This window comes from Corylus avellana, chromosome ca10, assembly GCF_901000735.1.
Source record: "Corylus avellana chromosome ca10, CavTom2PMs-1.0".
NCBI lineage: Eukaryota > Viridiplantae > Streptophyta > Magnoliopsida > Fagales > Betulaceae > Corylus > Corylus avellana.
Window position 1 is genome coordinate 4,218,766 of NC_081550.1, and position 25,353 is coordinate 4,244,118.

General features: G+C 34.4%; 1 long non-coding RNA gene and 1 pseudogene across 1 annotated transcript; one reads left to right on the plus strand and one right to left on the minus strand.

Annotated features, from left to right (window-relative positions):
• Positions 1–25,353, plus strand: part of LOC132163906 (5'-3' exoribonuclease 3-like) — a 67,717-nt pseudogene that overhangs the window by 10,686 nt on the left and 31,678 nt on the right.
• On the minus strand, positions 5,435–14,970 carry LOC132163553 (uncharacterized). Its single transcript, XR_009438316.1, has 3 exons — positions 14,737–14,970; positions 14,601–14,641; positions 5,435–6,104 (listed from the first exon to the last, which is right to left on the minus strand). It is a non-coding gene; the product is annotated as an uncharacterized LOC132163553 (long non-coding RNA).

Here is a 25,353-nt window from a genome sequence, read left to right on the forward strand (position 1 = left end):
CGCTTTGTCTTGCCCTTTCTCTCTCTGTTTCGTGTAAACACTTTCAGAAAGAAGAAAGACCGAGTAGAAAACGGAAGAAGGAAGAATATGTGGAAGAGAGGATATGAGTGGTGAAAATTGTGAAGGGGAAGAGCTCTATTTATAGGAAAAAAAACAAATACTATTCCGCCTTTCATTTACAATTCTACCCTTCATTTACTATTTCACCTACCAAATACTATTATACATACCATTTACTATTTTACTTACCATTTACTATTTTACCTACCATTTACTATTCTACCTACCCTATACTATTCTACCTACCAATCTCTAATTACCATTCATACAATATCATAAATTCCTCAATAATTAACATCATTGCCTAATATGAATATTAATATAATCATAGCATCAAATTAATATTTCTAAAATAAGACTTTCAAAATCTGAGGTGCTACACCTTGGGTTGTGGATGTGAACTTTATCCTGTCCTTTGGGTCGAGGAAGATGAGTATCGGCTTGGGGGTTTTGCTCTCAAGACCGAGGAATAAGTATCGGCTTGGGGGTTTTGCTCTCAAGGCCGAGGAATAAGCACTACCTATGCATTAGATGGTGTCTGTTTGGTGCAGATCTGATTTTTAAACCCGATGATTAGTCATAGGTTAGTGGATGTTGTGTTATGGTTGATTTGGTCTGTTGTTGATGACTGTATCTTTAGCTTCGGCTATGATTTACTTCAGAGCTTTTTATTTGTTTATAAGAGCTTTAGGCTCGCGATTTTTATCAATGAAAGAGTATGGTATGTTTCAAAAAAAAAAAAAAAATAGTCCTTTTGTTTTAATGGTCTTTTAAGCTTTTCTATATATATATATATATTCAAAAAAAAAAAAAAAAAAAATCGTACATCATCATCAAACCCATATTCCATTTGCCCAACAATTTTTCTTTAAGCCATTGTGATATACTTTGGTCTTCCTTCTTGGTGTGGCTTTTTGTCCCTCGTTTTTTTTTATCAAAGGGTTGTTCATTTAATCTTCGTTACTTGGAAGTGCGTCCTTAACGAAGGTAGACGCTATAGTCTAATCCTGGGAGGTTGCGTGTCAAGAAATCCGATCACACCGAGTTATACATACACTCCGGGAGGCACGAAATCAACCTTTAAGGACAATCCTCTTGCATGATTCTATAGCTTTGTGAGATTTTTTCTTGCTTTAATTTTATTTATTGTATTCTATTTCTCTTATTGTTAATTGTTCGGATTAATTTTATTTAGTATCAACAAGAATTTTTGTATCATCCAATTATTTTTTTCCAACATCATTTACTTGTTTATTCTTCGTTTATTATCTTAACAAAGGTTTTAAAGAAAAAAGCTATATAATTATGTAAGCTCTGTTTATGTGTATATGTGTTCTTGGACAAGATTGTCAATACTAGGAATAGAAAAAATCTACTTTTTGAAAGACATGTTTCAAATTGGTAATTGTGATATGAAAAGTAATTATATTATTATTGTCATTACTCATTGATGCAATGAACAAAGTAAGTATTATATAAAAGATGTAAAATATGGATGTCTTAGAAGAAGAGCTAATTTGAGTGATACATGTGCCTTTATTTGGTTTTGTAACTCTGTTTTTTTTTTTTTTTTTTTGGTTTGTAATTCTGTTTTATATTAAAGTATAGACAGATTTTCGATTCCTAATATTAGTAGTGAGTTTGTTTGAAACATTCCTTATAGCGTGCTATTGATTTGTTGATGACTGTTTACAAAAAAGAGTTCAAGAACATTGGCGGCTATCTACTTGACATGAGCAGGGTAACATATTACTCTCATATTGTAGCTTTTTTCAAGTACTGGTTGCAATTGTCTACCTTAACTATTTTCCCATTTCTATGTACAAAAGCTTGATGATGAAAAAAGAAAAGGATATATAAAGCTATCCAGAGTAGAGAAGTTCATTCTTTTCGTTGGCTCATATGAGGAGAAAATTTTCAAGAAAAGATCAGAAATTTGCGAGCATAAACTCAAAAACCTTTGCAAGTATTCAGATAATGTGAGTCATTTTTTTTTTTTTTTTTTTCATTTAAATTTCAATCAGCACTAACGTATCATGCATTCTACTCCAAAACCAATGGAACTTTTGGAAAATATGATTAATGCCTTTCTAGCAAGTTGAATATGAAGGTGGTGATATGGAGATTGGTACTAGGAACAATTTCCGTGCATTATCAAGTGAGAAAGCTACATCTTTCAGGGATTCAGCAAAAAGTCTTACATTATCACGTGGATAGAATAGGATAACCTCTTAGTCATAATAGCTAGAGGCCTGCGATCTTCCCTATTTCATTTTCAAGTCAAATGCATGTATACGACCAATTTGATAATTCATATTAGATTTCACATATCTAAACGATACCATTTCATGAAAAGAGACACCAATTGAGTGATGCCATTTTTTCCACGTCACATTGGTATGGGCATGAAACCTACGGTTAAGATTTTTTTGTTACGTTTTTGGCTTAAAAGGCGCCAATTTACGTCATGTTAGTATGAAACGATGTAAGTTGATCATTAATGTCATTTACACAATAAACGACGTAAGGCACCTATTTACATCGTTTTTATGTCATTTACCTTGTAAAGGATGCAAACAAGGTAAAAACAACAAAAGCATTCACGTGAATTTTTTCAGTAAGAAAAATAAATAATGTCAGTTAGTTCTCCATGTAAGAACTTATAATTTAGGGAAGAGAAATGAGAACAATTAAGGAAGAGAGAGTCAAAAAATTAAGGTGGTTCGTCTTATGACCTACGTCCACACATCAAAGTCTTTTCATGATTACATTTTTCCTTGATTATTTGATTGTTTACAATACTTTATTTATAGAGAAAATGTTGGAACGTTACATGTCTCTTTTACTTCTACATTAACAACAACCATAATTGTAATTCTTGTCACTTGATATCTTATAACTTTTGTTTCTTGAACTCTTATAACAATTGTCTCTTGAACTCTTGTAACTCTTGTGTTAATATGCCTCTGCAAATCCAACAGTAGATCATGTATGTTGAGGTTCGATCTTGCACATCAAAGGGCTGAGAAATGGTTTCTATGGCCTGAATTGAAACATCGGCTGCTATGACCAAAACTTGCACTTTGTCAACTCTATCCGTTATCGTCTGCTTTTGGCTGTGACTTTAACAGTGGCCTTCTTGTAACTTCCTTGGGCTGGTGACACGTCCCTTTCTCACTCCTGGCCGTTGGGATAACCAAGGTCGCATGAGAGGAGTCTTCATGATGTGACCCCTAGCCAAGTGGGTCATATTTGCTTAATAAAGAGCTCACTGGAAGGCTCTACGATATGGAGACAACAAAATTGCATGGAATTAAGGCTTTGGGGAAACCACTTGCTTGCAAGGGAAAACAATGTTATGGCCTATCTTTCAAAATTATAGCCGTTGCGACATTCACTAGGGCTATTATTTCGTTGATTCTGGTGGCGAGAACACTGGAATTTTACAAAAATAATATACAAAGGAGGTATAGAGGTCAAACGTACGCCAAGTTCAATGAAGATGAGAAGGAGATTGAGATGGCATCATCTTCTGATAATGAAGCCAAGTGAGACTTTCATGGATGTACAAAGGTGGTGGAGGTGGAATGAAAAAAAAAAAAAAAAAAGTCATTTCTTGAGATGTTTGATTGCGGCTAGAAGAAGCTACAATATTGCTGGACTTTCAAATCTTAAGTTACAGGGCACGGCTGTCTTTTTGAAAACCTTAGTTTAGCTCTGATGTAATGAGGAAAAAAAATATTTTAGCGGGTGTTTGTTGAATATTTTTGAACAATTGTTTCTAAAGTTGAAAGTAGTTTCGAGTGTTTTCTGCATTTAATCCATGTGTGTAGAGTTGTTTATTAAAAAAAAAAAAAAAAAATCATCATTTACATAGAATAACCAATTAATCTGAGTAACAATGGTAAAGAGACATAGCTAGACGTATACAAGAAAAGTGGTATGATTATAATATGACTTATAACATATTAGTTGGTGATTTAATTTGGTATCAAAATTCCAATACGAATTCAAAAACAAATTGATATTTTGTTTGAAAAATCCAAATTTGATTGTCGTATTATATAAAACTTTTTTTATTTTTTATTTTTTATTTTTTATTTTTGAATGTGTTATTTGTTCATTTTGATGACTTTATTATATTTTATCATACTAGTTTTTATTCTACATTCCCATAGCAATGAAATCCTATTGTTCCTACCTTAGTGAAGTGAGAAATGAGTGATATTCTTTATTCGATTACAAATATCTCTGATAATTGTGAAGTGCATTGATATAAATACGGTAGTAAGTAGAGGTAATACAAAAGTGTGTAAACTATAAATTAAAATGATTCCAATGGCCCATAATGGTGTTTTCTAATAATGGACCCAACATGTTGAGATTGATTGTCACGTTATCCTTTATTATCTTCTTCATAGCTCACTACAACTTCATTCAATTACATTTCATGATCAACTCACGGACCTCTTCACAAAGTCACATCCTCAAGGGTACTTTTACGATCTTGTATCTATAAACTTAAGTTTGTATCTTGCATTCTACCCTGAGCTTAAGTGGTTTTTTTTAGGTTCATTATAAATTGTGATGGTTACTCGATTGTGTTGGAAAAGTGATGCTGTAACATTATCAGACCCAATCATTGACAATTAATATGAGCAACAGTAGTATCAATGTTACATTTGATACATATTTCTTTAGATAGCTACGTGGATAGATAGCATATTAATTACCTCTTCTAGCTATAGGCCCAAAAAAATCTCCAATGCATAATTGATTGGGATCCTCTCAATTTGAAGTCAAAATGTAGACGAGTAATTTCTTAGTTTAGATCAGATTTCACATATGTAATATGGTATATATAGTAATTTTAAATGACATATGCCACAATTTACATTATTAAATGTAACAAAATAAAATCTAGATCATAAAATAATTCATCTTCATTTCTCTTTATTTTACCTAGAATGGAGAGAAATAGAGAATCATATTCCATTCATAATTGGCAAATAAATTTATGTGTTTTTACCAATCAATCTAGCTAAGAAAAGGATAAAAATGAAGTAAATTAAGTAGACAAAATACATCATTGATTTTTTAACTTAAAAAAAATATTAAAAAAAAAAAAAAAAAAGTGGTTAGCGATTATTAAGGTTATTAACCGCTAATCGCCGATTATAATTAACCGCCTAGACGGTTAACGGAGACGATTAATGAATTTTACTAACTGCCTAGACAGTTACGGTTAGCAGTTTTAGCTAATAATTAATAATCATAACCGCCTTTTCACTTACCAAAAGTCCAAAATGCAGTACTAATACACAACCAAAACTCAATATGAGTGGTGTGCGCGTAGTGATTATAAAAGAATAAGTAAATCTAAAAACCAAATACTGGCTGGTCAGCTATGTGGGCTCAGCCGCCATGCATGAACATCAAAACTACAAGCTATATCATCATTGTCCAATGGATGCATGCATTCCATTGAAAAATTCAAATCCAAACAATAAAAAAGAAAAATCAATTATAAGAGAAATACTTGAATGACTTCCAAACAGTCTCCACAAATATATACACACACAGATATATATATATATATATATATATATATATATATGGCAAACTACAACATTAGTTATTTATAATATTGATAGATTGTAGCCGGCTAGAGCTCTTGTAATCAATCAGGTCCATGGATGGCACAAATCATACGTCTTGTTTTTATAGTCATATTCACATGGACCCGTAGTCAAAATATGCCAAACGCATTTGCTGCAAACTCTATGATCCCTGTCATAGTCGAAGATCTGAAACGTGTAATTGTTCAGAATAGCCCACGAAAAGTTACACGTGAATGCTGTCGTCCCAAGCAAATTTGGTCTAAATGTGAAGGTGTAGTACGTTGGCACCTGTGCTGATATTATGTAAACCAAGATCGTCATCCTTTGACTCACACTTAGCCTGAAGTTCTGTGGTGTTTTCTAGTGCATTATTTATTGTCACCCATGTTCGCTTGCGTTGGAAAATTGTATCTGTCGATGTTGCTGCAACATTATCAAACGTCCCCCACATGGACAAATATATCATCAACACCATCATTATCATCGCTACCAACGTTACATTTGTGCTAGAATATGATGTCACCATGTTGCTTGTTTCTTGTCTAATAAACCAGGAATCTCAATGATATAATATGACTTTCAAATTGTTCACACATCGCATATATAGTGGTGAAAATTATAGGGTAAAGATAGATAAAGTTAAAAATAAAAAAACACAATAACAAACAAAGAATTTGAAGTTGTTAACATATATATTCTATTCCATGGAAATGTGAACGAGTCCAACCTAATGAATACCTAATTTTCTTATCAAAAAAAGGGGAGTTCAGTTAGATTAGATTTATGTTCCCTAATTTAATACATATTTCTTTGGATAACTTTAGCTGACTTTAGGTAACCATCTATCTGACACAGCACTTTTTTTTTTTTTTTTAATTTTATTTTCTTTTTTTAGGGTAACCTCTTAGTTATAGTATAGCTGATGGCCCAAAAAAATCTCCGATGCGTAAATGATTGGAATCTTCTCTATTTCATTTTCAAGTCAAATATGAATCTGATCCAAGAAGGAAAATGGGATGTGTGCAGTATGAATTAATGTGAAAAAACAAAAAATTGAGCCTTGGGGCTTTTCTTCTTCTTCTTTTCTTGTAGCAAAAATGAATTAATGTGAAAAAAAAATATGAATGTTTTGTATGAAAAGATTAAAAAAAAAAAACATTGTTTTATAATGAGAGCCCACAAGTTTTTTTACCAAACAGAGGCCACAAAGTCTTTTTTTTTCCTCCTCATGTTGTTTGACAAATTAGAGCTTAGAAAAATTTGTCATTCGTCTCATATAAACTAAGAATAATTCTAGAAGTATTTTTGTGTCTTTCTTGTTTCCCTTCAAAATCAATTGTATAGAATATATAATTGTAGTTACTTGAGATTATGAAGAACAACAATAAACGTAATAATTATTTTTTAGATCATTATCATTATTTATATGAATATGATCATATGATTTGGTTAGATCATATTAAATTAAATTGTTATCTAATGGTAATACTCAAACTCCTAATGATCTAAAGGTGATACTTCAATTATTATGCGTTATCTTGGTTTATATGAATATGATCATATTATCTCATTAAATCATATCACATTAAACTATCATCTAATGGTAATTCTCAAACTCCTATTGATTTAATGATGATACTTCAAATCATATGATCAAACTCCTAATGATCTAACGGTGATACTTCAAGTTATATGATCAAAACTCTTAGATTCACATGATAATACTTAGACAATGTGACCATACCGATACACCATATTGATATTATGATTAAGCATATGAATCATTCAAATGATCCAAAGGTTATTGTATCTAAGTAAGACCATTGTTATTTGTTACTTAATTTATAATTAATATAGATACACACAAGGCTCAATCGCGTTTGTATCTAAGAAATTAATATGATTAATTTCTTCTTATGTTTTTTAAATGACAATGTCGAACGCCTTTATGTCACACACACTAATAGTCTACCATCATATTACATATAGTATTATTTATTTATTTAGTTAATATATTAAAATGTTAATGCTTAACACGAGTCAAGTATAAACTATCTAATGATAATATTTTTATTAACTGACACAATAACTTGTACCATATAATAAAATGATTAATGATAATATCAAATATTTCTTATTATTTACTATATACACACACACACACATGCATAAATAACAAAAAACAAAGGTATTTGTTACTTATTAAAAAAATATACAAGCCAAGCCTAATAAACGAGGCGAGCCTTATACGAACTTGCTCACGAGCTTAGCCACGTCGGGCCGAGCTTGCTTCGTTTAATATTCGAGCTAGGATTTGTGTTCATGAAACGCTTCATTTAATATTCGAGTCGAGCTTATGCGAGCCGAGCCCGAGCTTGCTCGCGAGATGCTTCGCTCACTTAATAGCCCGACTTGGTTTTATAGCCCATATCTCCAACCCACTATTGGAACACATCCTTATCCACAGCTTAGTTTGAATTCAAATACAAATAGAGTATAAATTCAAATAGTACATATTAGATAATTGTAAATATTCAAATATTGTAATCTTGTTATTCATCATTTATATATATGAAACACAACCTAACGTGAAGTTCGAGCTGTTTTTACAGAAAATTATCTATTCTATTATGGTATTAAAGCTCTCATTGACATATGTTTTACTCATGGCTTCTTCCACTTCCGTTTCTTCCACCACCTCCGATGGTCTCTCTATAGCCCCTACCACTTTACATTCTCTCCATCACTACATACAAATCAAGCTTTCTCGAGATAATTATCCCGTATGGCATACCCAAATTGTCCTATACCTTGAGGGAAATGAGTTATATGAATCTGTCACCGGGAAATCTATATGTCCTCCCAAATTCATTAACTCCGTCGCCACTGAATCTACTCCATCAGTCTTGGTCAAAAATCCATAATACTCAACCTGGTATCATCAAGACAAAATAGTCCTCAGTGCCCTCATATCTACTCTTTCAACAAACATCTTACCTCATGTTGTGGGTATCAAAACCTCACATGCTGTATGGTTACAACTGGAAAAGATGTTTGCTTTGGAAGCCAAAGCCCGTGTCATGCAAACTAAGCTTCTTTTGACCACAATAAAGAAAGGCGACCTCTCCGTGGCTGACTATTTCATGCAAGCCCAACGTTGGTCCAATCTATTGGCATCTGTTGAAGATCCTGTTAAGGATATAAATCTGGTATGTTATTTAATTGGAGGTCTCTCGGCTAAATTTGATTATTTGGTTGCTTCTCTCATAACACGTTTGGAGCCTATCTCATTAGAAGATCTGTATGCTCATTTACTCATATTCGAGTAACAGCTAGAACAGAACAATTCTGTTCCAGATTTGACCAACTCCTCAGTTCATGTTGCTCAACGCCTAATTCCCATTTATGGACGTGGTGGCCGTGCATCAAATGGTCCCTCCAATGGTTCGTTTCATGGACGTGGCCGTGGCAGGGGACATGGTGGTCATGCTCCCTCATCTCATCAATTTGGCTCTTCAAATCGACCCATGTGTCAATTATGCAACAAGGTTGGTCATAATGTTGCCAAGTGCTACCACAAATTTGATCATGCCTACCAAGTGTCTTCTCCACCTGCATCCTTTCTCACTGTAAATCAATCCTCTCATGATATGAACTAGTACCCTAACACGGTTTTCTACCCATCACCTGACCAATGACCTCACCAACCTCAATATCACAGAAAACAAATATGCATGCAATGAACAGATTCGTGTTAGAAATGGTCAAGGTTTGAATATCTTACATACCAATTCAACTTTTTTACCTTCTACACACAAACACTTTTCTCTTAAATCCTTGTTGCACGTTCATGCCATTCAGCAAAATTTAATTTCTGTCAATAAATTCACTTGTGATAATAATGTTTTTATTGAGTTTCATCCATTTGATTTTCATGTGAAGGATCTACACAGCTGCCATTTGCTTCTACGTGGCCCGAGTAGAGATGGTCTTTACATCTAGCCATCTCCTTCCTCTTCGTCTCCATCTCCTTCAGCGTGCCTTCATGAGCGTGTCTCTGTTGATTCTTGGCATCGTCGACTCGGCCATCCTGCTCTCCGAGTTGTCTGCAATGTTCTGTCCAAACATTGTCTTCCAGTCTCATCAAATAAACCTCCATAAGTGTGTCCCACTTTTTAGCAAGGAAAAATGCATCGTTTACATTTTGGGTCATCACCATCGGTTTCTATTGCTCCTTTAAGCTTGTTATTTCCTAATGTATGGGGCCGTGCTCCAATTCTTTCAATGAATAATAAACACTACTTTTTTATGCATTGTCGATGACTTTAGTCGTTATTCTTGGCTTTTTCCATTAACTTCTAAATCTAATGTATTTTCCACATTTATCAAATTTCGAACTTTAGTGGAAAAATTTTTTAATCTCCAAATTAAATCAGTTCAAATCGATGGGGGATGAGAATTTATTCCCCTCCAACGTTATTTCAACTCTGTAGGTATCAACTATAGGCAATCATGTCACACACATCATCAAAATGGAAGTGTGGAACCTAAACATCGTCATATAATTGATACCGGCTTAACTCTTCTTTCTCACTCCAAAGTCCCATTTCAATTTTGGGATGAAGCCTTTGACACAGCCACCCTTCTCATTAATCGTTTGCCTTCAGCCATTAATACACAAAAGTCACCCTTTGAATTATTATTTGGTGGGAGTCCTGATTACAAATTTATCTATTTTTGGCTGTGAATGTTTTCCCTACTTAAGACCGTACAATAAAAATAAATTTTCATTCCGATCAAAATCATGTGTGTTTTTTGGAATATAGCAGACCCCACACTGATTACAAATATCTTGATATTCTCACTGGAAGAATCTATATTGTCAGGCACGTTATCTTCAACGAATCTGTTTTTCCATTTCAAAATTTGTCATCATCCTTATCTCCACCCAAACCGGTCCCATTCTCATATGCAATTCCCTCTTCACTCCCACGTGTCTTCTCTTTGCCCAATGGGTCTCCACTAGTCTCTCCTTTGCACAGCAAGTCATCATCTCCAAGGTCTCTTTGACTCCAAGATTCCTCTTCAAAAACTGTGTCACCTTTGTCTCACATATCTCCACTTGCTACACGGTCCTTCACTCACAATTCTTCTCCATCATTTGAGCCTATTTTGTCTCCTAATGTAGCCTCTCCCAGCGGACCCGTGTCCTTCACACAAAATTCCTCTCCATTATCTCCTATTTTGTCTCCTTTGCCCAACAAGTATTCATCTACACGGTCCCCACAAAATTCATCTCCATTATCTCCTATTTTGTCTTCTTTGCCCAACAAGTATTCATCTACACGGTCCCCACAAAATTCATCTCCATTATCTCCTATTTTGTCTTCTTTGCCCAACAAGTATTCATCTACACGGTCCTTCACACAAAATTCTTCTCCATTATCTGAATATTTTTTAGGCAAGTGCTACCTACAATCCTTTAATGCAAATCTCTCCTACCAGCAGTCCCTACGTAGGAGTCTCTCCTATTGCAGTCCCTACGTAAGAGTCTCTCCTATTGTGTCCAAATCCAACCTCACTCCTGACATAACTAAATCACTGCCTACTGTTTCCTCATCTGAACCATCTGACACAGTAAATAATAGTTCTGCATTACCCGTGACCTCTCCCATAGCTCGCACTAGAACCCACACCATGGTTACTCGCTCCCAACATAATATCCATAAACCAAAAATCCCTACAAATGGCACCATTCCCTATACTTCACCTCATGCCTTAAACACCTTTCTCACTACCCATGGTAAGAACCCACATGTTTCACCTCTGCCTCTAAACACCAAGAATGGCATACTGCAATGGCAAAGGAGTTCAATGCTCTCATAAAAAATCGGACTTGGGATTTAGTTCCTTACAACCCTTTTATGAATGTTATTGGAGCAAAATAGGTTTTTCGCCTCAAAAGAAAGGCTAATGGTAGTATTGAAAGATATAAGGCTTGCCTTGTTGCCAAGGGCTTTCATCAGCAACCGGGTATTGATCTTGGAGACACATACAGTCCAGTAGTTAAGCCAATAACTATTCGAACTGTTCTTTCACTTGGTGTGACTGCCGGATGGGAAATTAAACAAATCGACGTGAGTAATGCATTTCTTCATGGCCTTCTCCAAGAGTCTATTTACATGGTCCAACCTCCTGGATTTATTGATGCTAATGCCCCCACAGCTGTTTGTCATCTCAAGAAAGCTCTCTATGGCTTAAAACAAGCTCACCAAGCATGATTTCAGCAACTCAGCTCTAAGTTTTTTGATCTTCGTTTTCATGGATCTCGGTCTGACAGTTCATTGTTCATTTTTTCTGAAGGCAGTGTTCGGCTTTTTGCTCGTGTATGTTGACGACATTATTCTCACAAGCTCATCCCCGACTGCAATTAATGGCCTCATCCAACAGTTCTCTGCTGATTTTCCAATCAAGGATCTTGGAAAGTTGAACTTCTTCTTAGGGGTGGAGGTTTCTCGGTCTGTTGTTAGAATTCACCTCTGTCAACAAAGGTATATTTCTGATATTCTCAAACGTGCCAACATGTCACTAGCAAAACCTATTACATCTCCCATGTCATCCTCTACCACTCTTAGCAAATTTGATGGTGTAAAGTTTGATGATGCAACTCTTTATCGGAGTATAGTTGGCGCCTTACAGTACCTATCCATCACAAGACTTGACATTGCATTTGATGTCAGTAAGGTATCTCAATTTATGAATGAGCCACAAGACACCCACCGGTATGCTGTCAAGCGAATCCTACGCTACTTGAAGCACACTATTGATCATGGTCTTCTTATCAGAAAGTGCTCCTCAAATCAACTATTTGCCTTTTCGAATGCAGATTGGGTAGGTTGTCCAGATGACATACGGTCCACTTCAGGTTTCTTATTTTTCTTGGCTCTAATCTACTTTCATGGAGCTTCAAAAAGCAACCCACAATGTCTCGCTCGACCACAAAATCTAAGTATAAATCCATAGCAAACACTGCTGCAGACTTATGTTAGCTTCAATCTCTACTTAGTGAGTTAAGTGTTTTTCTACCGACTGCCCCAATATTATTTTGTGATAACATCGGTTCTACTTATTTGTCAGCAAATCCAATTTTTCAGGGTTGCAACCAAAAGTCTCATCGTCAAGTTTCTCTCAAGCAAATATCAAATTGCTGATGTCTTAACCAAGCCTCTTGTTGCAGCTAGGTTCAATTTTCTAAAGTCAATCTCAATGTCTTTGCCCCTCCATCTCGATTGCAAGGGCATATTGGAACACATCCTTATCCACAACTTAGTTTGATTTCAAATACAAATAGAGTTTGAATTTAAATAGTACAGATTAGATAATTGTAAATATTCAAATATTGTAATCTTGTTATTCATCATTTATATATATGAAAGACAACCCAACGTGAAGTTCGGGCTGTTTTTACAGAAAATTATCTATTCTATTACCCACCATGCCAATAGAGACGAGAGATGGTCTAATTTAATTTTGATTTCCCCATTTTGTGGTCCGATCTGATTTCTTGGTGTTGATTTGTCGGTTTGGTTTTGCCAAGAGAGAAGAGAAAAAGAGGGGAAGATTTGATTTCCAGTTGTTGATGGTTTTGCTCTGAGAGAGAGAGGAGAGAGAGGGGGAAGATCTTCAATTCCCTGGTTTGCTGACGGAGAGAGAGACAATAGATGTTCTCCCTGGTTTGCCGAGAGAGAGAGAGAGAGAGAGAGAGAGACATTTCTTGGTTTGGAGAGAGAGAAACCGTAAAAGGTAGGATAAAAAATATTGAAAATAATATTTAAATAAAGTAAATGGTTAAAATATATATTCTGCTGGAGCTGATAGTGAAAAACTAATAGTTAAAATGAAAAAGACATTCACTGCTCAAGATGCTCTAACAAGCAAACATGCAGACATGTGTCAAACTCACACCAGCAATCGACAGTGGACAACTCACCCTTGTACCTCTCTAGACCTTCCTATATTTCCATATATTTACATTGGGGATATTAAATTTTATGGGTCCATCCAAAGAGATTTTTATTTGATTATTATGGGCTAATGTATTTGGCAGAGATCATCAACGATTTAAAGAACTTAGGAAAACTCAATGATATAAAAGAAAATGTTAACATTCTCCATTAATTTCAATTGAACTGGAGGAGATCCAATTAGTTTTATTTGAAGGATAAAATTATCCCTTATAAATATAACAAGCTAGATATTAATTTAGAGCAAAAAAAGCATAAAACTTAGCACAACAAAAAATGCCCAATAGACAACTACAAAAAATTGAGTTTTTATTGACCATCCCTTAGTGACGTGTTAAGCTTGTTGACACGACACTAATGTTTAATGACGTGTCATTAGTAACGTGTGTGGCAGGTCAAAAATTAAGATGTCACTACTGGGACTTTAGTAATGTGTGAATTTTTGACATGTCACCCTTTGGTGATGTGTCAAGTCCAACACGTCACCCTTTGGTAACGTGTCAGATTTGACATGTCACCAAAAGGTGGCATGTCAAAAATTCACACGTCACTAAAGTTTAAAAAATAATAATAAGTTTTTTTTAAAAACAAAAATTCCGAATTTATTTTTTCAATTAAATTTTGATTTGCAGAGGCAGCAGATCTTGTATAGGAGAAGCTTCTTTTCGACAAATTATTCAAGTCTAACCATGAATAATTTTCAGATTATGGAGGAACTTCCATATGTGCGAGCAACAATACATCAATCAAATGTAAACAAAATCAAAAGTTTTGAACTTGGAATCTAATTTTACTACTCACTATGTGGATTTGGAAAGTATCTAAAATCAGGAACATGCAACAGCAAAGAACATTAGAAAGCTAAGACAAATGATAGAAAAATCAGACAAATTACCCATTAGAGTAGAGGATGTCCATTCCCCAAGTGGATTCAACCTAAAAAATCAAACCAAACCAACCAGAAAAATCAGTCTCAGAAAAATTTCAAAAACCCAAACCCAGCAGGAAAAAAAAAGATCAAAATCCCAAACCTAGCCAAAAAAAAATCAGATCTTCTCTTCTCTTTTTCTTTTTCTTATTATCTTCTCTTTTCCTTTTCTTTTTCTTCTTCCCATCTGAGAGAAGAGGGGGCTGGGGGGTATACTAGGTGTGAGAGCGGAGAGAGAATAAGAAAGAAAAAGAGAGAAAAAGAGAAGAAGAAAGAAGAAGGTAGCGCGGGAAGGAAGAAAAAAGAGGGAAGAAGAAAGAAAAAGAGAGAAAGGGAGCTGGGGGGTATTCTGGGCCAAGGTAGCTCTTGGTGCACATTCCCAATTATATATTGTATACCAATTAATTATTGTTACTTAAGTATTTTTTTTTTGACAAATACTTAATAAAGAATATACATTAACAATATATTGTATTTAATTAGTTACGTAATAAATAATAAGTATTAATATATATTAATACTTATTATTATATGTACATATATTTATTAATTAATATATACTAATACTATATATATATGCTAGTTGCGCTAATGTTCACGATCGTTAAACGAGCAAGCCGAGTTTTATATGGGCATGTATCAATCGTTTAATAATTGAGTTTAGTTTCGTGTCCACGAGCGGATCATTTAATAATCTAGTCAAGCACGAGCTAGCCGAACAGGCTCATGGGTAGTTTTGTTCGTTTACATCCTTTTTATTTTTCAAAATGTCATTAGGAATTAATTAATTAATTAAATATAGTGACGTGTCACTGTTGGCACGTCACAACTTTGGTAACGTGCCACTTCGACACGCCACCTAAACAAAGGTGACGTGTCACATTGACACGTTACCAAAGTTGTGACGTGCCAAATTGACACATTACTAAAAGATATGCTATAGTGCAATACAAAGCCCATTTTTAGTACATAAAAGTCTTAGGTGGCAAGAGGCCATAGGTTCATCAGTGGGTGGGGCCACAGCAATTAAGAGTAGAGCCTATAGTCTCTTGCCACTTAAGATTTTTATGGGCCAAAAATAGTCTTTTTATTGCATTTAAGCATTTCTCCATTACCAAAGGGTGACTTGCCAAAGATACACATCACCCCTATGGTGCCGTGCCAATTTGGCACGTCACGCCTTTGGTAACGTGTCATTGAATTTGCACCAACAAATCCATTAATGTCATCAATATTATTCATGGGAAATCTATTTGATAAAATTAAAAATCAGTGATTTTTTTGATAATCAGTGAAAGCATAATATGTAATTTTTTTTTTTTATTATTATTTTTTTAATATATTTTAGATTTTACTGTTTCAATATTTTACCTCACCTGATATACAATGATATAGAAAATTAACTATATTTTAGAGGTGATAAAATGTGAATGATTTAATTTGAAAAATAATGGTTAGATCAAATTTATTGAACTCTACAAGTTAGAATTCTATACGAACTCTAGAAAAATTGATACCAAAACAATGTTTTTTTTTTTTTTTTCTTTGTTCTAGACAATCATCTTCGGTACCTAACTCTTTAAAGAGCGCTCTTCATTTGCCGTATTGAACTTATTTTATGCAAAAAATGCTAAGCAAATTAGTCATATTAGCCATCTAAAATGTATTTTGCATTTTAGATGCATTTGTAAACAATATATGTCATACTATATATTCATATAATTTAGTGATAAATGCAAAATTGATCATTGTAGTTGGCTTAAATTACAAATTACTCCATGTGGTATAAAAAATAATTTATAAGTCCTCTAGGTATGCCAAAATAACAGTTTACTCCCTAAAATCAATTTTCGTTAAGTAACTTAACAAAATCTGTCACTTTATCACGTCATACCCAATAAAAACGTACACGTTTTATTATTAATTGCTCCCTTTCAAAAATGACAATTATAATTTTTCACATGATTTTATAATGCCAACTAGGTAGCTAAGATTACACATCAGCTCTCACTCCATGTCATACGGCTACAGTAAATTAATCTAAGATCTTATATCCCTAAAACTAATTTTACCTCATGCATAACCCTCCCTGATCATCTTCATCTTCGTCAGTCGCTTCACAAAATGGGAATAGTGAATTATCGCAAAATACTCCAAAATCGTAGCAAAAAAGATAAAAATGAGGAAAAGTTATGCGCAAAGTAAAATCTTGGGGATAAAAGAGATTACGGTTAATTTACTATAACAGTATAACGTGACAAAGTAACGAATTCTATTAAATTACTTCACGAAAATTAATTTTAGGGAGCAAACTGTTATTTTGGCCTACGTACCATGAGGACCTATAATTAATTAATTTTTATACCACAAGGAGTAATTTATAATTTAGGCCAACTATAGGTACATATAAATTATTTGTTATACCACATAAAGTTATTTGTAATTCAGGCCAACCACATAGATCAATTTTACATTTATCTTTATAATTTATTTTCTATTTCTCTCTCTCCCTCTCTCGTTCGTTAATATGCTTAGAGCCTGTTTGGGTCGGCGGTTACAGACCCAAAAAGTGCTTCTAAGCCTTGAAAAGCCCGTTTCAGAAAAACTGAGGTCGTTTGGTAAAATCCTTTGAAAGGACTTTTGAGTTTGCAAACGCTCCAAACCCACGTTTAGTCCAAAGCTCAAATTCGAGGATTTTGACAAAACAGACTTCCAACCAAAATGCGCGCCGCAGTTTTGGTTTAATCAAAATCACAATTGGACAAAAATATCCGAACAAAATTCACATAATCACAACAATACTGATATATATACATATTTTTTCCACGTCTTACATCATCTTCAATGAATCTGAGAGCTGCAAACCCTTCTACGATTTGGAGAATTGATGAACTCGTCGCTTCTCTTCAATAGTTGGATATTGTGGTAAGTTTGATCATTCGACTGGGTCTTTTTGGGTCTCAAGACTCTCGACCGCCATTAATGTACGGATGAGCTTCCGTTGGAATGATGGATTTTTGGGGTTAAAGATAAAGAGATGAATTTTGGGGTTATTAGTTTCTTAGTACACTCTAGTTTTCTTGGAGCGATTAGAAGGGATTTGTAGAGTGAGAGAGAGACGATGGTTCTTTTGATTTGGGCGAGTGAAAAATTTGTGACTAAAGGAGAGAGTTCTTGGAGAGGAGAAAATCCACTGATTTTTTTATCTCTATTTCTATCTTTGGGTTTCTCATTGTGCAGCTTGTGCTGTACCCCTTGATAATCGAAAATAAACTTTATTGCATTCGTATTTGAAATTCCAGCAAAGAAAAGTGTGGTAGATATGGGTTTGTTAGATTAACTTCTTTTTTTTTTTTTTTTTTTTTTTTCTAAATTGTTTCTAGAACATATTTGTTTTTTTCTGTTGAATTGTTCCTTTTTGCCCATTCATGTTTCTTTATTTTTTATACTATTATTATGGTTTTGTATTTAAAGTTAAAACATCAATAATCCTACATGTCTTTTATTGTCATTTTTACAACTAAAAGCACATTTTTAGTTTTGTTACCAAACATCAATAATTTTAAAAAAGCGCTTAAGACATGTCGTTACCAAACATGTAAACCGTTTTTCAGTAAAAGCGCTTTTGACAAAAAACTCACGGACAAAAGCTCTACATCCACCGCAATACGAAACATACTCTTATAAGAGAAATCTGAATAGTCTTTGTTAAGTATATTTGATGATTTTGTCGTTGATTCAAAGACTATTTTTACTGTCACATCATCATAGTTGTATGTTAATTGTATGAGAGTCTACTAAATAGCTTGATTCATTCACTTGATATGATTTGATTGTGTACAAAATTAGGCTCTATCTATATATGAATAAAACTATTTATAGAGCTTACAAGTTACAAATGATCAAATCAAATCATAATCATGTAATCTAATCAAATCTTCATCAAATCCTGATATTAATCAATACAACCATCTATTTTTTACAAATTTAATAGATTAGCCATTAAATTTGTCGACTCATGTAATAAACTCCAAACAAATTCAATAAATTATATCGTTTCTCATTAACAACATATATAGTCTCCACTCAAAGATATATAATGGTAAACATTTACAATTACCAATGGCATTTATTAAACAAATAGTCTCTACCTTTTAAAATGCATTAAATTAAAGAAATGGAAAAAACAATTTGAAATGGAAATCATCATTTTCTGAAAAATATATAATGGTAAACAATTACAATTACCAATGGCATTTATTAAACAAATAGATACCGGGGTAGTTGTGAGAATTATTTGTTTTCCAATCCAACTGACAATTATATTGGTTGTCCGAAAAAGGTTGGGTCTGAAGCTGAAATTGTACATAGCACCTAGTGGGACTACGTGGACGCCAAGATCGTCATTCGATTTATAGTGAACGGTCAGATCCAAGCCTTTTCCTAAATCATTTATGACTGTCACAGTTGCTCGCTTTCTTTGGAAAATTGATGCTCCGACAATGCCCAGCCCAACCGTAGACAATATGAGCCACGTCAGTAGCCACGGTGCGTGTCTGCTGGAGGAAATCATTTCTTGATTATACACATTCGCCGGTGGCGTATTTTTAAAAGAAATCTGAATGATTTTCGAATGGTATATATAGCGGTGAAAATGACAATAATTACAGTGTATATATATATATATATATATATATATATATATATATGATAAAAGCTTAAAAAAGAATGAGAAAATATATCATAGGTCCTGGGTCAATGTGCTCAAATTTTTATATCCTTAAGGTTTTTTTTTTTTCGAAAATTTACTTCCTAGGTCAATTGAAATTCCAATAAAATCTCTACCGTCAAATGTTTTTAATTGCCGTTATATTCTTTAAAACGCACCATTTTATTCTTGCCCACATCAGAATATTTTAGGATTTTACGTGTCCACTGTTGACACGTAGGATCCTAAACTCACGGTTTTGACACCAGCCAAAACGGTGCATTTTAGTAAACTTGAGGGTTTTCTTGTTGAAACCCCCAAAATCGTAGAACCTAGGGATTTCAAAGCAACGCGAGTCACCAGCAACTCACCGTTCTCCCCCTGCCGCTAGAATTTGTTGTTGCCGGTCAAACCCACGACCTTCCCACAACCTTCCCAATCAAACCCACGCAGCCATCGACGCACACACGGATACCCACCGATGCACCCACCGGCTAGAGGTATTTGCTTGAACTTTTTTTTGTGGATGTTGTTGGTTCAAAGGAATGTAAACATTTTCTTGTAGTTTTAGGTAGCTTTTGTGTTGTATGAAGCTTTTCTTGTAGTTTTATGAAACTCCCATCCCCCAAAATTTTTGTCGAGTCTGTGTTGGATTTATATATACTTTATTGCGTTGTTGTATTAGAATATTCTGTATACTTTATTGCATTGACAGTTACATTATTGCTATAGATTGGCAGTGGGTTGTGGATTGTGGTGGTCCATGCATGTGGGTTGTAGTTCTGGAATGAGACAAGTTGGTAGTTTATTAAAGTATTAGTTGTGAACTTGTTTAGGTTTAGTGGCTTTATCTATAATAGGCAGAAGGTGTGTTTTGTCATGTGTTTTCCTTTTGACAACGGGTTGTGGGTCATAGAGATGGTTGTGAGTAATTTCAAAAAAGGGTGGTAGTTTGGTATTTGTGGCACATAGGTTGGGTGATTGTCCACTATTGATATTTGTGGGACTTGGGTTGGGTGATTGTTCCGTGCAGTACTTCATGCTTTGTAAACTTCATTGTATGCATTAAATGGTTACATCATTCGACACCTTCTTATTTTATTTATTTTTATTTATTTTTTATTTACACGTCTAAATTGATCCCCTTTTTGTTACTTATAAAAAAAATAAAAATAAAAATAAAAACTTTGTTTCAATTTAGATGTGTAGATAATAATGTACGGAGAAAGGTAGTAAACCTAGGGTAAGATTTGGAAACTGAAGGTTGAAGGTGAAGTGCTTTTTTAGGTTTTAATAGCTCAAAAGACATGAAAATTTAGAGATACTAAGATGACAAGTACTTGGGTAGATAATCTATTACCAATAATTCACTTAAGAGATTGTATTCCTGCTAACACTACATATGCTATTAGCAGCCCTTGAACAGTCACACACTTATCTTTTTTCTTCTCTAAATATAATGGAATACTGCCATTAATTATCCAGTATTTAGGATTACACCCTAAATATAATGGAATACTGCCATTAAATATAATGCAACCAGCCATAACCATTGTTAATATGTTTTTTTTGTTGCATGCAATTGAACAAGTGCATCATGCTCCTTCATTAACTATTGTTAATACATATATATTTTGTGTTGCATACAATTGAACAAGTGCATCATGCTCCTTCATTTTTTGTTGTTGTTATAAATAGTCTTTCATATATTTACAGATATGGTTATTAATATAACAATCCATCATGGCGGGATAATACACCATAATCCATTTACGTACGTTGGTGGTGACGTACATCAAGTAAACAGGTATGATGTTGACTACTTGAGCCTATGGAAAGTGAAAGAGCTCGTTCGCGATTTAGGATATGTGAACGACATTAGATGCTGGTACAACGTCGGCGACCATCATCAACACGTGATACTTTTGAATAGTGATTCAAACCTTATAGATTTTTTAAATATTGCTGAAGATTACAAATATGACCAAGTTCATTTATATGTTGAATATATGGTGGACGATGCTATAATGGTAGAAAAGCATTTCTTTCTTGAAGCTGTTAAAGATGGACAAAATAGCGATGGAGAAGCGGGGGGTGGGGTGGATGAAATATCTGGGACTGCCCGTGAAGATGGAGAATGTGAAATTTCTCAATCAAGAAAGTGTAAAAGCCCACGGGTCAAAATTAGGACTGCCCGTACTGTTACACCCTCCAAGAGAAAGATCTCCACTGAATGTGCATCTCCAAGTGGTCAAGCAAGCAAGTAACCGACCACAAGTCGAGGAAGTAAACAAGATTACATTATTTTAATTTTATTGATGTTTCGTTTATTCTATTAAATTGAGAGTAGGTTAATCCATGCAATTTTTTATTTTTTTATTTATTTTTTTTTCTTTTCAGGAAGAGGAAGGAATGTTAATGTCGGTGTGGAGGACAATACTAGTGTCGGTGTGGAGGACAAGGCTTGCGTCGGTGTGAACACCATCCCTAAAACCGGTAAAGAAGAGAGAAAACGTGGTTGGCCACGGAAGACCACAGTGACTCAGGATATTGATCACATGATCAAGGATCTGTTGAGTGACTTCGAAATAACTGATAGCAAGGATGAAGACCTATCCTACGATGCTGATGAGGTCAACGAAGAAAATGATGGAATGGCCAACTAGTGGGACAAGGTTGACTATAACATAAGAGATATGGGAGCCTAGATTGGGGATAAGGAATCTGATGATTTAGGTGATGGTCTTGTAAGTTTGCAAGGCAGTGATTTTGACGATGTTGGAAAGAAGAAGCGATATAGGCAGTTCAATGAGAAACATGACTTGAAAATTCTAGTAACTTTTGAAGTTGGGGATCAATTTCCAGATACAAATGTCTTCAAGTGGGCACTAAAGACTTATGCAGTGCAGAAGAGGTTCGATTACCACTACAAACACAATGGCATGAGTAGAGTTAGTGCAGTTTATAAAGAAGAGCATTGCGCATGGAGGATTTATGCTCCTATTGATTCTACGAGGACTTGTATTCAAATTAAAACTTACTACCCGATTCATATTTGTGGTAATCAGTATAAAAACACCAGATACGATGTCGAATATCTTGTTCGTACTTATAACAAGAACTTCAGGGATGACCCCACATGGACATTGTTTGCATTGAAACAGAGGATAAAGAGAGACCTTAACATAGACGTTCACATTGCTTCGTTGCTATAGAGCGAAGAATGAGGTATTGCATCAACTTTTTGGTAGCCATTCTAAGTAATATCACATCACAAGGAGGTATGCGTTGGCAATACGTAGCACCAACCCTGATAGTAGTGCTTATGTATAAAGAGATGGAGCATTCTTCCAATTGATGTATATTTGTCTTGATGCGTGCAAGAAAAGGTTCAAGTATGGTTGTCGGCCCATAATTTGTTTAGATGCTTGTGATATGAGAGGCAAATATGGGGGGCAATTGCTGTGTGCCATATGCAAGTGATAAGTGCCAAATATTGCATATTTGGACCCCCTTTATTTACATTAGTTAATCCTTTAGATGTGTCGTTATTTAATGTTTTGTGTTTTTAGTATTTTGTAGGTCGTTGAAGAAAAACTATAGCTTTAAAGGAAAAAAATGCAAAGTTTGGAAGAAAGCATACTTTGAGAAGACCTAGATGATGTGATTAAGTTTAACCAAATTCAAGAAAAAGGTTAAATCGGATTAAATATTAGATTGGATTCAAATTCAAATTCTGCACATATCTCAGTATTTTGGCCATAACTTTCTGCTCAAATATCAGATTGAAGTGACTCAAGTGGCATTGGAAAGCTAACGCAAAATACTACAGTTCATTGTGAAATAATATTTTCCTAATTCAGACGGCTACTATGCCAAAATCGTCCCACAAGAAAAGGACACAAATCTGGACGAATCCTATTCCGATTTCAGACTTCTTTTTGGACTGGAAGACAGACCTCCGAATTATCTAGGTTTACTTGGGCATCTAGGACTTTCCTAAGCCTATAAATAGACCTCTTTGAATTCAAGAAAAGATATAGAATTTCAGAGAGCAAAATTCTACAGTTTTTCTCTTTTTAGTTTAGGTTTTTTTTAGATTTAGATTTTATTTTTATGTGGAGTTAAATTCCCAACTCAAGTTGGGGATGAAGCCTCACTGATGAAAAACATCAATACTTTCATGTAAGTATTTATTTATCTGATTTTATTGGGTTTAATATTTCAATTGTTTTACTTATTTTCAATGTGTGGAGTGATTCTTGGATATCTTTTGTGATTTAAGGATATACTTGATGATTTAATATAATTTCACATAATGGATTGTTTGATTTTATTTGCCTAAATAATTGGATATCCCTTGTGATTTGTTCTACTGACACATTTGGTGTTTCAATTAAGATTTGATATCTTTTGTGATTTACGGATACATCTGATGATTTAATTGATATTGGATTCCTCTTGTGATTTGTGCAATGAATGGATACATGGGACGGTTTTGATTAATATTTGAAACATAGTAAAACATATTTAAGATTTTAATTGTGAGAACTTCATATTAATATTGATAAACATGGAAGTATGTTGTTATGATTCAGTGAGTGTGAATTCCTAAACCTTAGTGTTTTATCTCTTAGTTTATTTTGATTAGTTTATGTTTGTCTTTTAATTTTTAAAACCAAAATCAAAACCCTTTTTGGAACTAGGTTAGGGTAAAATTATTTTAGATTTAAATTCCTCTTTAAAAAATACGATTCTCTGTGGGTTCAACCTTACACTTGCAATCCATTAAACTACAAATGATTCGTGCAATTGCGAGTATTAAAATTTGCACAACAGCAAGGATGGCAACGATGACATGTTCTCCATTGCATTTGTTGTGGCCGAGGCAAAGACAAGAGAGTTGTGGCAGTGGTTTATTAACATTTTAATGGAGGATTTATGCAAGGCAGAAGGCGGACTTGATTGGACTATTATGTCTAACAGGCAAAAGATATTTGGTGTAATAAACTATTTATGTTCTTATTGTATTATTCTATTTGTTTATGTTCGTAAATGTAATTCAATGCATAAATGTATGTGTGTAGGGACTTGAAAATGCAGTTGACGCTTTGTTGCCACATGCTGAGCATCGCTTTTGTGTTCGGCACCTACATGCGAACTTCAAAGCAAGAGGCTACAGGGGGAATGCTTTTAAGGATGAGTTATAGGGGGCTGTACGTGGAGCCAATATTCATGCATTTGACTACCACATGTAGAAGATCTTGTCAATGGACAAAGGTGCACACGCTTACTTTAGTGGTGTACCTAAGGTATCATGGTCCAGACATGCTTTCAGCTACCAAACCAAAAGCGACATGTTTTTGAATAACTTGGCTGAAAGCTTTAATGCTTGGATTAAAGAAGCTAGGAGTAAGCCCATCCTATCAATAGTTGAAGATATTCGTCGACAAATAATGGCATGCTTCCAATAAGAAAGGAACGGAATCCGATTGACACAATACACAATATGCCCAAAGATTTAGAAAAAGTTGGAGAGGTCAAAAAGTGATGCAAGAAATTGTATCAGTCGGTGATAGAATAAATTAGAGTTTAAGGTCGACCACGTGTACGATGTACGACATTTAGTCAGGTTAGATCAGCATACATGCACATGTGGGAGATGCCAGCTGAGTGGGATCCCTTGCTCACATGCTTGTGCTGCAATTTACATGCATAAGCGAAAACCGGAGGAATATTTGGATGGATATTACAAGATGGACAAGTACATGCAAGGATATGCAACTCGAGTTTATGGCATGGAAGGTCCAAATACATGGCCAGCTGATGATCCATGCAATGAAATCCTGCCACCTATCAATAGAAGGGCTCTTGGTAGACCAAAGATTGTTAGGAGAAAAGCTGCTGATGAGCCGCCTAACCCCTACAAGCTAACCCGTAGTGGATATATTGTTAAATGTAAAAATTGTGAGGTTTTAGGGCATAATTATAAAGATTGTTATTTAAATTTCA